Source organism: Entelurus aequoreus, linkage group LG19 (genome assembly GCF_033978785.1).
Source record: "Entelurus aequoreus isolate RoL-2023_Sb linkage group LG19, RoL_Eaeq_v1.1, whole genome shotgun sequence".
Taxonomy (NCBI): Eukaryota; Metazoa; Chordata; class Actinopteri; order Syngnathiformes; family Syngnathidae; genus Entelurus; species Entelurus aequoreus.
In genome coordinates this window covers 30,895,446-30,907,746 of record NC_084749.1, presented here as the reverse complement: position 1 = coordinate 30,907,746, position 12,301 = coordinate 30,895,446, and the positions used below count along the sequence as shown (strand labels likewise).

Here is a 12,301-nt window from a genome sequence, read left to right as displayed (position 1 = left end):
GCCGCCTGAACCTGCTACCACGCCTGACTCGCCGCCTGTACCTGCTACCACGCCTGACTCGCCGCCTGTACCTGCTACCACGCCTGACTCGCCGCCTGAACCTGCTACCACGCCTGACTCGCCGCCTGAACCTGCTACCACACCTGACTCGCCGCCTGAACCTGCTACCACGCCTGACTCGCCGCCTGTACCTGCTACCACGCCTGTCTCGCCGCCTGTACCTGCTACCACGCCTGCCTTGTCCACTGCGTCCAAGCCTGCCGACGCCCACCTCCCCGTCGACCACGGATGTGGCCGCTCCGTGGTCGTCCGCCTCGCCAAGTGCGCCCACCTCCCCGTCGGCCACGAATGTGGCCATTCCCTGGTCGCCCTCCTCGCCGGCTGCAGCGGCGTTCCACTCGCCGCCGCCACTTGACTTTGCCTCGGTGGATTCGGGGACACTTGGCTTGGCGACCCACCTCCAAGTCCTCCCTCCGCCCGCCCGTGACTTTTGACCCTGCTTGTTTTTTTTGTTTTTTGGACATCTTGTATCTGTCCTTGAGGAGGGGGTACTGTCATGATCCGTGGGCCGGATCATGTTTTTGTGTTTTCTGTTAGTCTTGGACTCCTTTTGTTATTGCTTGTGCACCTGTGAGTTTGTTTCGTCACCATGGTTACTTATTATTTTCACCTGCCACTTGTGTTCCCGACGCGCACCTGTTTGCCATCACTGACGCTATTTAAACCTGCCTTTTTGTTCACTCGTTCTGTTCTCCTTGTTTGCGGTAAGCATCAGTCACGTTTTCTGTATTCTTGTTCCAGACTTTTGTGCTAGTGTTAGTCTTAGCTTCCCGTGCGTTCGGCACGCTTTTCTTTTGCTTGTTTTCTGTTTGGCTATGATTTATGTTAATTAAACCATCTCTTACCTTCACGTTTTTGTCCGGAGTGTTCGTGTTGCATTGGAGGAAAGATCCCGCATAATATGCGACCCCCACGTGACACCTTCTTTGTCTCACCATGTTGTTCCAGACCACAGCAAACATTACCTAGCTTGCCAAAGTAATACATCTATTGTAACAAATATATTAAAAGAAGACAGCCTGCCATTTTCTCATCTATACCTTTGGCCATTAAAAGCCAGTAATTTCCAGGAGTTATCTCACTCTCTGAGTCGCCTCTGATTTACTAATGGTTTCTAATGTTGTAAAAATGTGTAGAATAAATATTAAATTTCAAAATTTCTGTCAATGAAGATTTGCTTCAGCCTGCGACACATAGTCATTTTGATAGCAGGCTATTATAGCTAATATAGACACTTACGTCCCGTGTTGCCTTCATTATAAGACTTATATACAGCTTTTAATTTTTTGCGGCTCCACACAGATTTGGCAAAGAAAAAGCTTAATCAGACTCATGAACAATAACAAGATCTGATAACTCAGTTACAGCTCATTTTATTCCTACCGGTATTCTGTGTTATGTGCAGTGTTGGGTTAGTTACTGAAAACCAGTAAATAGTTACAGTTACTAGTTACTTTATTTCAAAAGTAACTCAGTTACTAACTCAGTTACTTACACCAAAAAGTAATGCGTTACTGTGAAAAGTAACTATTTAGTTACTTCTATTTTCATTTCATTTTTTTAAAGTCCCCTTTAATGCCCTTTTAGCCTTCATTTCAGTACTGTTATTGCACTGGAGAATAATACAATCTGTTGATCAACTTCACATGCATTTGCATCACTAAACTCTGCTAAGCAATGTGGTCTACATACAACACACAAAGACAAAGATATGTTTCAAAAGGCCAATTTGTTTCAGACCAGAACAAATTGACAAAACTATTTTAAATAGCTGCAACATTACATACATAAGTAACAAACAGCATAATAACAACATAGCTGTTAACCAAGGAAGGCACACACTACATACACAAAGCCTAACCAGGCGTTTTTTTCTCTCAAAGAATTCTGAAATAAAATCATGTCTGAAGCCCAGAACACTCTACACATTTCCCCAGTTTTAGTTTAGAGATAAGGAAAGATTGGCCTGGCCCACTAGGATCCCTCTTTATGTTTGTGAACTTTATAGTCTATACATTTAGATGTGATAATCAGACACTCTAGAAGTCTAGAATGAAAGAGTATATAAGAGAATTGACAGCGTGTGTGTACCTTCAGTGCTGAATGATGAGCAGAGGCAGAGTTTGGAGTGTTTTCTTTAGCTCGCTTTCCATTTTTATGTACTCACTGTCCACTGTGATGTTTTCCGTGCCATTTGCTGTTTGATGCCCGATATCATGCGAATTAGTTGCCTGAAAGCGGGTGACTCCACTGTAGAAATAGCCTGCATGTCTTCTACCACATACGCTGCAACGGCTCTATCAATTTGTCCTGGCTAGCAGTCCCTCCGTTAAAATCCAGCCGCTGTTGCTTAGATGGTGTTGGAGGTGAAGTGTCTCTCTCTATACTAGCTTCGTCGAAGCATGTTGCTTTTGTAGCTGTTTCAGCAGATTTTAATTGCTGTTTTGGGCTGTAGATAGGATCGTTGATCCAAGACACAACTTAAATTGAACTAAAATGTTATTTTCTTTGTGCTCGACAAAAGAAAAGTACTGAGAATATCTCCATGTTAAGACACTCGACTTCTGGCTCCGCCATGATGTCTTGTTAGTAAACACAGACACGCCCCCCCCCAAACACACACACACACACACACACACACGCCTCTTCTCCCGCGCCTCTTCTGCAGCTCTTGAGTAAAACACACTCAAATCTTCTCAGTTTCTAGCCGATACTACATAAAAAAGAACGTAAAATAACGCAGTAACGCATCATGTAGTAACAGTAACTGAGTTACTGAATATAAAAAATAACGCGTTAGACTACTAGTTACCGCCGAAAATAACGCCGTTACAAAGTAACGCGTTAGTCCCAACACTGGTTATGTGTTTTATGTTGCACGATTGCACCAAGAAAAATTCCTAGTTTGTGAACCTGTTCTAAAACAATGGCAATAAAAACTATTCTGACTCTGATTCTGATATTACATTTTTCTTGTATCGAGCATGTACAGGTCTGGGCTTTGTGTGGCCCTAAACAAGATTGTTGTTTGGGGCCCCATTTTTTATTATTATTACTCCCTCCCTAAACCTAACGTTACCGACTCACCACCCCACATACACAAACTCAGTAAGTTTATATGCACAGAAAAAAATTGCTTTTTAAAACATATGTAAAAACCTTGTGCCCTTTTCAAGAAATTATTTGTATAAAATTGCGACCCCAAAAAGGGACAAGCGGTAGAAAATGGATGGATGGATGGCATCTATAAACCAAATGAATCACACCATTTTTTGGCAGGTGCACATTGTAAAACAAACGCTGGTTAAAGGAAGAGTAAATGCAGATATACTGTTATCCATAGTTATTGTAATGGATGTGTTTAACATTATCTCATGGTGTACATTAAAACACATTATCTTGCTTCTTCCTCTCAGCACTGTCTTCACACCCACTTTCTTCCTTCTCATGGTTGCAAAACAAAGTTATGTTGATCTTTAGCTATAAGTTAATGCAGTAGCAAGTAAGTCCAAATGTTTTGGCGGGATCTCACAGCGTTCACTGTGGCATTTGTTATGCAAAGGATACTTGTAACTCAAATTATTTGCTTGCAACGTAAAGCGGGGAGACAGTTCTTATCTCAAAACACTCTTCAGTTGAGGTGCCACTGTAGTTGTGTACTTTCCCCTTACTATCACATTGAATTCCTTTTGTTTTTTTCGGTGGTTTCTCTGCGAAAAACTTAAAATAACAAATACATAAATATTGATGGTAACACTTTAGAATGGGGAACATATTCACCATTAATTAGTTGCTTATTAAAGTAACAAAGACTTAATTTAGAGTTATTTGGACACTAGGGGAACATATAAGGGTTAGGGTTAGGGTTACTAATAAGCAATAATTCTGAGGTTATTGAGGGAAGACTCTTAGTTAATGGCTTACTGGTTGTATAATAAGGCCATGCAGAATAAGGCATTAATAAGTACTTCATAATGACTCATTAAGAGCCAATATGTTACTACTTTGCATGTTAATAAGCAAGTAATTAATGGTGAATATGTGTTCCCCATACTAAAGTGTTACCATAATGATCATTTAGATTTTAGAAATGTTTAATTTTTTTACCTTTCTGAGTAGCGGTGGAATGACCTCCCCTCTCTCGTTTTATTTGCCCATTTCTCTCTGTGAAAAAGATGACAGTCATAAATGAATACAGTAGATCTTTGCCTAGTTGCGATTCAACATTCGGACCTTGCATATTCGCAGATTTCTCATACAAAAATGATTCTTATTTGTGGGAAAAAAAAACAGTTGTTATTTTTTGTTCATTTGAAATATAATTGTAATTGGCCACGACATGTGCATGTCTTTTTTAAAGGCTAAATAAACAGTACGCATCTATGTAGAGACAATATATATTTGTTTTTACGTTATTAGCTTCAACAGTTCAGACTTTTCTTGCTACATTACGCCTTTTTGCTCAATTTATGCTTTTTGGTTATTTATTTGTACAATGTACCTCAGGCCCTTAAAAAAACAAGCCATGGTTTGGGCTGCACTTTGGACACCCCAGATTTATGCATTCCCCCGAAAAGGCAAATTGTTGGCAAACAATAGAAGAATGTCTCCAATTGCTAGTGAGTTGTTCTGCACACTTCCACAACTCGCCCTTCATTCCACGGGCTTGTGGAGGTGTCCTGCATATCTGGATCTATGCTCCTGCAGTGAAAACGTAGCCTTTCTTAACCGTTTGTATTTGATTACCAAGTAAATGCATGACACAATTTTTTGTTGTCTTCTTCTCCTATTGCTTCTTTGTGGCGTGTATGCTTCGCTGTTGCCCCCTGCAGAGTGGAGGAAGTACCGCATCAACGATTACGCCAGTGAGACTGAATGGTTTCATTAATTGGGTGAACAAATAAACATATTTGGCAGGACGCCAATAATGGCCCAATTCATAGTGCTCAGAGTGGGTGTCCAAAGTGAGGCCCGAGGGCCATTTGCGGCCCTCAGCTCGTTTTTTAAATGGCCTGTGACACATTCTGAAGATTAAATAAAAAGTCACAAAATAGAACATTACACAACAAAACAAAACAAAAAAAGTAAAAATGCCACCGACCCCAATCCTTCCAAAATGGGACCTGAAAACTAAACTACAACCTGTGCATCTTAATGTCTATGGTATTTTATGATTTCTAGCGTACTGTCAATATAAACATGTTTACAACTTTCTTGCAAAATGTGGTATGTTCTCAAGTGTTCTAAACCCCTTAAAAAGGTGTTAGCTGACAGAATAATAACATGAATAAATAATAAGAAGAATAAATTAAATATCTTAAAGGAGTTGTTATTACGCTAATTTGCTTTGTTAGTTATAACACAAAGCTAAGATGTGGATGTTTTGGTTAGATAGTTTAGCATATATTGATTGTCAGACATTGTATTGGTTTTAGTGTCTTTGATGTACAAAATGTATTAAAGTGGTCCCCGCATCCTTCCAATTTTTATCTACGTGGCCTTTGCTGGAAAAACTTTGGACACCCCTGAGTGTCAAAAATCGCAATTTTTATGGGTGCATCCCATATTTACGTTTTTTTGCATGGGGTCTCGGAACGTAAACCCCACAGTGGTAATGTTATTTAAAGACGAAGCACACAATATAAAATCATTTGAAGTGAGTGATGTATACAGTACAGTACAATATGTACAGTACAATGCTAAAATGCTAACACTAGTCACTCATGTTACACACTTTTCCACCAGCAGAGTGCTCCTGTAACTCTGATAAAAATAAAGAGACTAAAATCAAATGTTTACTGCAGAGGACGCTAGTTCTCTGGAATATACAAAATAAGACTAGTAGTGAAGGGAGACGTCCAGCCCCCCCGGGCCTTAGCTTCATGGAAATGTCGCTCCCAAAACAATATAGTTGAATATCCCAGCACAGTGGACCAGGGGTTAGTGTGTGTGCCTCACAATACGAAAGTCCTGGGTTCAATCCTCGGCTTGGCATCTTTTATGTGTGGAGTTTGCATGTTCTCCCTGTGACTGCGTGGGTTCCCTCCGGGTACTCCGGCTTCCTCCCACCTCCAAAGACATGCACTTGGGGATAGGTTGATTGGCAACACTAAATGGTCCCTAGTGTGTGAATGTGAGTGTGAATGTTGTCTGTCTATCTGTGTTGGCCCTGTGATGAGGTGGCGACTTGTCCAGGGTGTATGCCGCCTTCTGCCCGAATGCAGCTGAGAGAGGCTCCAGCACCCCGCGCGGCCCCAAAAGGGACAAGCGGTAGAAAATTGATATATGGATGGATCCCTGCACTATGGCATTAAAGGAATGGTCCTTCCCTGTCAAATCCCATCTGTTTGTGTTCCTCCATGAAATTAATTTGCCTGCAAACTAACCCACACAAATACACTCCACAATTGCTTTTCTACTGACCTTCAGAATACCACCATGTGAAGTGAAGTGAATTATATTTATATAGCGCTTTTTCTCTAGTGACTCAAAGCGCTTTACATAGTGAAACCCAATATCTAAGTTACATTTAAACCAGTGTGGGTGGCACGGGGAGCATGTGGGTAAAGTGTCTTGCCCAAGGACACAACAGCAGTGGCTAGGATGGCAGAAGCGGGAATCAAACCTGTAACCCTCAAGTTGCTGGCACGGCCACTCTACCAACCGAGCTATGTCTGAATTGCTAACACAATTGAAAGGGTAACTGCATCTTTTTTAGAATTTTGCCTGTCTTTCTCTTTTTCTACACATTGTAAATCATGAAAAACTGCTAACATTTGGAAATGGTAATGGAAGTCATCGATTCTAGAAAACATCCAAAAACCTCCATCAACGCTCAATTTACAGGCCGTGACCTGCATATTAACCAAGCTATAGCGATATTGTTATTGTACGAGCTAACACAGAGGAACTACTTTTAGTAACACACCTCCTTGCTAACAGAGAGGTCAGATACACTGCAAAAAGTGAAATCTAAGTAAGATTAAATATCTCAAATAAGGGTGATATTTGCTTATTTTCTGTCTGGTAAGATAATTCTTCTCTTTTGTAATGTCTATATTTTCAGTCGTTCAAACCTAAATAAAGGAAGACATATAAAGAAATAAAACTGAGGAAGGAAAATAATTCAAAAGAAGGAGCATTAATCATTAACAAAACTTAGCTTCTGTTTCTTCATGCTGTTAACTATCTGTCTAGCTGCACACACTGGAAACAAGTAATGATGGCAGAATAATTAATTTATGGACAGTGCAGTGTGAGAGCTGATGTGTATACTTTATAAATAAATAAACACAGTCTCAAAGAACTATAACCTGCAGAGGCACTTTCTAAAGAAATATCCAAGTTTTGATGTCTGGCCCCTGAGACATTGAGCTCTTGAAACCACGGCCTTCTGCATTATGTAGTTGAATAGCCCTGCAGTAAATCATGCCTGCACCTGTAGAAGGTTGTGGTCATAAGCAGAGAAGTTTTAAACTTGTATATACAAATTTAAACCCGCAGGCATTACTTGGCAAACACGGCAAGATGCTCATTTCATCTTGGCATTTTTGATATAAGGAGTGATGATTATGCAGATTCTCCCTAACATTTAATGGCTTCTTCTTTGTTCCATGTTCCCCTCTACAACAGCTGGTGGAAATCTGCTTTGGACTGTTTTACTCTGTCAAAGTGAGTGCTGTGAAAATGAAATGTTAAGTTCTGTTGTGTTGTTGTTTTGAGTTTGGTTGGTTTATCTTGTCTTGCACTTTTATTCTACTCCCTTGTTTCTCTTTGATTTTCTTGCTTGAGCCTTTGGCTTTCGCTGATGGGCAGTCCCAAGACGCACAACTGTAGCTGATTGTAATCCAACTTCTTCAAACACAGCTGCTACAAGAGAAAGATGTGAGATTATTACTCACTATATCTGCCTGGAACTAATGTGTATTCCTGCTTTATTCGAGCATCAATGCTATCCTTTGCTCACTCGTGTTGGTCTAGTTGTATTAAAGCCAGCCATTCTTGGTGGTTCCTTGAGACTCCTCATTAAGTCCCAAATGTGTACTTTTGGGACCTTTGCACATACTGTAACAGACAAATCACACCTTCCTAATGGATCCTGCTGAGTCTTTGCACTAGAAACTAATTGCCGACCATGACAGAGCTCTTAGAGACCTAAATACTGTTTTGAAGTCTTTATTTACCAGCCTGGAGCAGATCGTCACTCGTCTGGCAGTTTTCACCAAGCTAACCGGTCTGGCCGACATTACCCCTGTCTTCCCGAGAACCCAATTTGCCTCGCCTGACCAGATATTCTGGTGATTTGGGTGAGTTCAATAAGTTTGTACACCATTGCCAACTGGTTTTCGACTTACAGCCATATACCTATTCAAATGACCGTGCCAAGGTAGCCTACATAGTCACTTTAGCTGTGTTAAACAGCCCAAATTAGGACATTCTCTGGCTGAGTTTCTTTCTGAATTTCGTCGTTTTGGACAATCCGCTTCAGGGGAAATTCTTTGCAAGGAAAGAACCTCTGTGGTTGATTATTCCATCTCTTTCCGCAACCTTTTTGGCGCAGAGTGGGTGGAATGAGCATGCTTTGTACGACGTCTTCTACGCAGGTCTCAACCCCAGGATAAAGGATGTACTAGTGTCCAGGGACGGCTAGCAGGACCTGGAGGAGCTAATCGCACTCTCCATTCGACCGGTCACCCGGCTACGTGAAAGGGTCAAGCAGAGGGCTTCAGACACACTCGCCTTCACCCCATTATTTCTTGTGGTCACATTCCGTAGCTGAGGACACCTTCAAAGAGCCTACTGTGTTTGAGGAGCCGATGCAGCTTAGTGGGACCCGCCTCACATTGGCCGAGAGGACTCCTCGCCTGCGGATGCGTTTATGCCTATTCTGCGGCCACGCCATATCAAAAGAGACTGTCAGTCCCCTCTGCGTAAACCACATTCCACCACTTCTTAAGACTTGTTGTCAGGTACACTACTTTGGGCTGGGAAGAGTATGGCCATTAAGGCTCGAGTGGTCTCGGGGGCTATAGACTGTTTTTGTTGATTTGGCTTTTGGTAATTCCATTTTCTATTTCTTTACTAAGCCTTTAACTTTAGTGTTGCGTTTTGTTATCCTGTCTTGAACTTTTACTGTGTTCTCCTATGTTTCTCTTTGGGGTTTTTTACTAGATCCCTTGGTTTTTGATTGGCGATCCCAAGACATGCACCAGATTGCTACACCTGCTTAGACGCTACCTTGTTTGTCTTTGTTCCTAGCCTTAGTCTAGTTGTACAAACCCCGTTTCCATATGAGTTTGGAAATTGTGTTGGATGTAAATATAAACGGAATACAATGATTTGCAAATCCTTTTCAACCCATATTCAATTGAATGCACTACAAAGACAAGATATTTGATGTTCAAACTTATAAACTTTTTTTTTATTTTGCAAATAATAATTAACTTAGAATTTCATGGCTGCAACACGTGCCAAAGTAGTTGGGAAAGGGCATGTTCACCACTGTGTTACATCACATTTTCTTTTAACAACACTCAATACACGATTGGGAACTGAGGAAACTAATTGTTGAAGCTTTGAAAGTGGCATTCTTTCCCATTCTTGTTTTATGTAGAGCTTCAGTCGTTCAACAGTCCGCGGTCTCCGCTGTCGTATTTTACGCTTCATAATGCGCCACACATTTTCGATAGGAGACAGGTCTGGACTGCAGGCGGGCCAGGAAAGTACCCGCACTCTTTTTTTACGAAGCCACGCGGTTGTAACACGTGCTGAATGTGGCTTGGCATTGTCTTGCTGAAATAAGCAGGAGCGTCCATGAAAAAGACGGCGCTTAGATGGCAGCATATGTTGTTCCAAAACCTGTATGTATCTTTCAGCATTAATGGTGCCTTCACAGATGTGTAAGTTATGCACCCCCATACCATCACAGATGCTGGCTTTTGAACTTTGCGTCGATAACAGTCTGGATGGTTCGCTTCCCCTTTGGTCTGGATGACACGATGTCGAATATTTCCAAAAACAATTTGAAATGTGGACTCGTCAGACCACAGAACACTTTTCCAGTTTGCATGAGTCCATCTTAGATGATCTCGGGCCCAGAGAAGCCGGCGGCGTTTCTGGATGTTGTTGATAAATGGCTTTCGCTTTGCATAGTAGAGCTTTAACTTGCACTTACAGATGTAGCGACGAACTGTATTTAGTGACAGTGGTTTTCTGAAGTGTTCCTGAGCCCATGTGGTGATATCCTTTAGAGATTTATGTCAGTTTTGATACAGTGCCGTCTGAGGGATCGAAGGTCACGGTCATTCAATGTTGGTTTCCGGCCATGCCGCTTACGTGGAGTGATTTCTCCAGATTCTCTGAACCTTTTGATGATATTATGGACCGTAGACGTTGAAATCCCTAAATTTCTTGCAATTGCACTTTGAGAAACGTTGTTCTTAAACTGTTTGACTATTTGCTCACGCAGTTGTGGACAAAGGGGTGTACCTCGCCCCATCCTTTCTTGTGAAAGACTGAGCATTTTTTGGGAAGCTGTTTTTACACCCAATCATGGCACCCACCTGTTCCCAATTAGCCTGCACACCTGTGGGATGTTCCAAATAAGTGTAGCATTCCTCAACTTTATCAGTATTTATTGCCACCTTTCCCAACTTCTTTGTCACGTGTTGCTGGCATCAAATTCTATGATGATTATTTGCAAAAAAAATTTTTTTATGAGTTTGAACATCAAATATGTTGTCTTTGTAGCATATTCAACTGAATATGGGTTGAAAATGATTTGCAAATCATTGTATTCCGTTTATATTTACATCTAACACAATGTCCCAACTCATATGGAAACGGAGTTTGTATTAGACTACCTGGACTCCTGGTTTTTGCTCCAGCATTCTTTGAGTCCTCTTGTAATAAGAGCGTTTTTTTGTTCTTGCGCTTAACACTGTGGACTGCTGCCATTAAAAGACACTTGCAAACTGGAGCTTTGTCGGACTCTGCATCTTATGACCACACCGTAACTAACGAAATTGTCATTGGAACAATAACGTAACATGTATTGATGGGTCAAAATAAAGAAGCACAAAATCTCAAAAGGACTTCAAAAGAATCCAAGGGTCTGCCAGACTGAAAGGAAGAAGGAGCCAATTGGTATTGGGGGGAAGACATAAACACTGTAAACTAGGAAATGTCAACAGAAAACCGACAACCAAAAAGGTATACTAAAGCGGACATTTCGGACATTTCCTGAGAGTTTCAACACAATCTGGCTGTAAACTTTGGAGTTATGTTACTCGGAGAACAAACGGACAAACCCCGGCAAATGCGTAATAAATCAAATTGCCAAGTCCGTCCATGTTTGTGTAGTTTGTCTGGCGCTTCATACAGGCTGCAAGAGGGTTCACTCTTTGCATCAAGCAGAAGGAAATATATGGAGTCAGCCTTTTTACCAGTCATCCACTATTTGTCTCTGTGAGTGTAGGCGGGATTGATAGCATACACACAGAAGTTAAACCTTGTAACTAGTGAAAATGATCTGGATTACCCCCAACATTTAATCACGTGTTACTTATTTAATTTTTGACATTAGTTTAGTCAAAATCCGCCCATAACTTTTTGAGTTTTGTTAACTGACAGCCAAACAAACCCAGACGGACATAAAATAGTTGCTCATTTAAATCTGTACAGTCCCAAGACAGAAAAACAGGGATACAGAGGGACAATGACAATATCATGTTAAAAACAAAGGCACAAAAATAAACAAAAAATAAATAAAATTAGTCAAAGTGACAACATGACTTGGAAAGTGTAATACAGGAGTATCCAAAGTATGGCCTGTGGGCCATTGGTGACCCTGGACTTTGTTGGCCCGAAGCATAATATCAAAATAAAATCTTACAATTTTTGGTTTACAAAAACACAGGATAAGTTGTAAAATTCCTTTGTGCTGGCACATACTTGAGAGTGTTTGGTGATGGCTGGTGAAATGGTGGATGGGTGTTTTGCAATTTGGACGCATCATCAGTAGTGTGCCCCTGGGTCACTGGGCGTTTCGGCCTTATCACTAGACGCCCTCTCCAGGGGTGGCCAGCCACAGGGTGATCGGCCCAGGGCTTGCGTCAATCCCAATTAAGCATGAGTCGCTTGGTGTTGAACAGCAGACTTCTCATGGGACTATGCATGGCAGGGGCGTCCTTTTCCCTGAGTCAAGCCTAAGCTGACCGCATACCTCCTGGCTTGCTACTTG

The 12,301-nt window shown here is 41.4% G+C and overlaps 1 protein-coding gene across 1 annotated transcript in view; it reads right to left on the bottom strand.

The window, feature by feature from the left end:
• Positions 1-12,301, bottom strand: part of ak4 (adenylate kinase 4) — a 64,544-nt gene that overhangs the window by 40,389 nt on the left and 11,854 nt on the right. Inside the window, exon 2 of the mRNA XM_062028267.1 lies at positions 4,168-4,224. The gene's annotated coding sequence lies outside the window, so the exon portion shown is untranslated. The remainder of the gene's footprint in view (positions 1-4,167; positions 4,225-12,301) is intronic.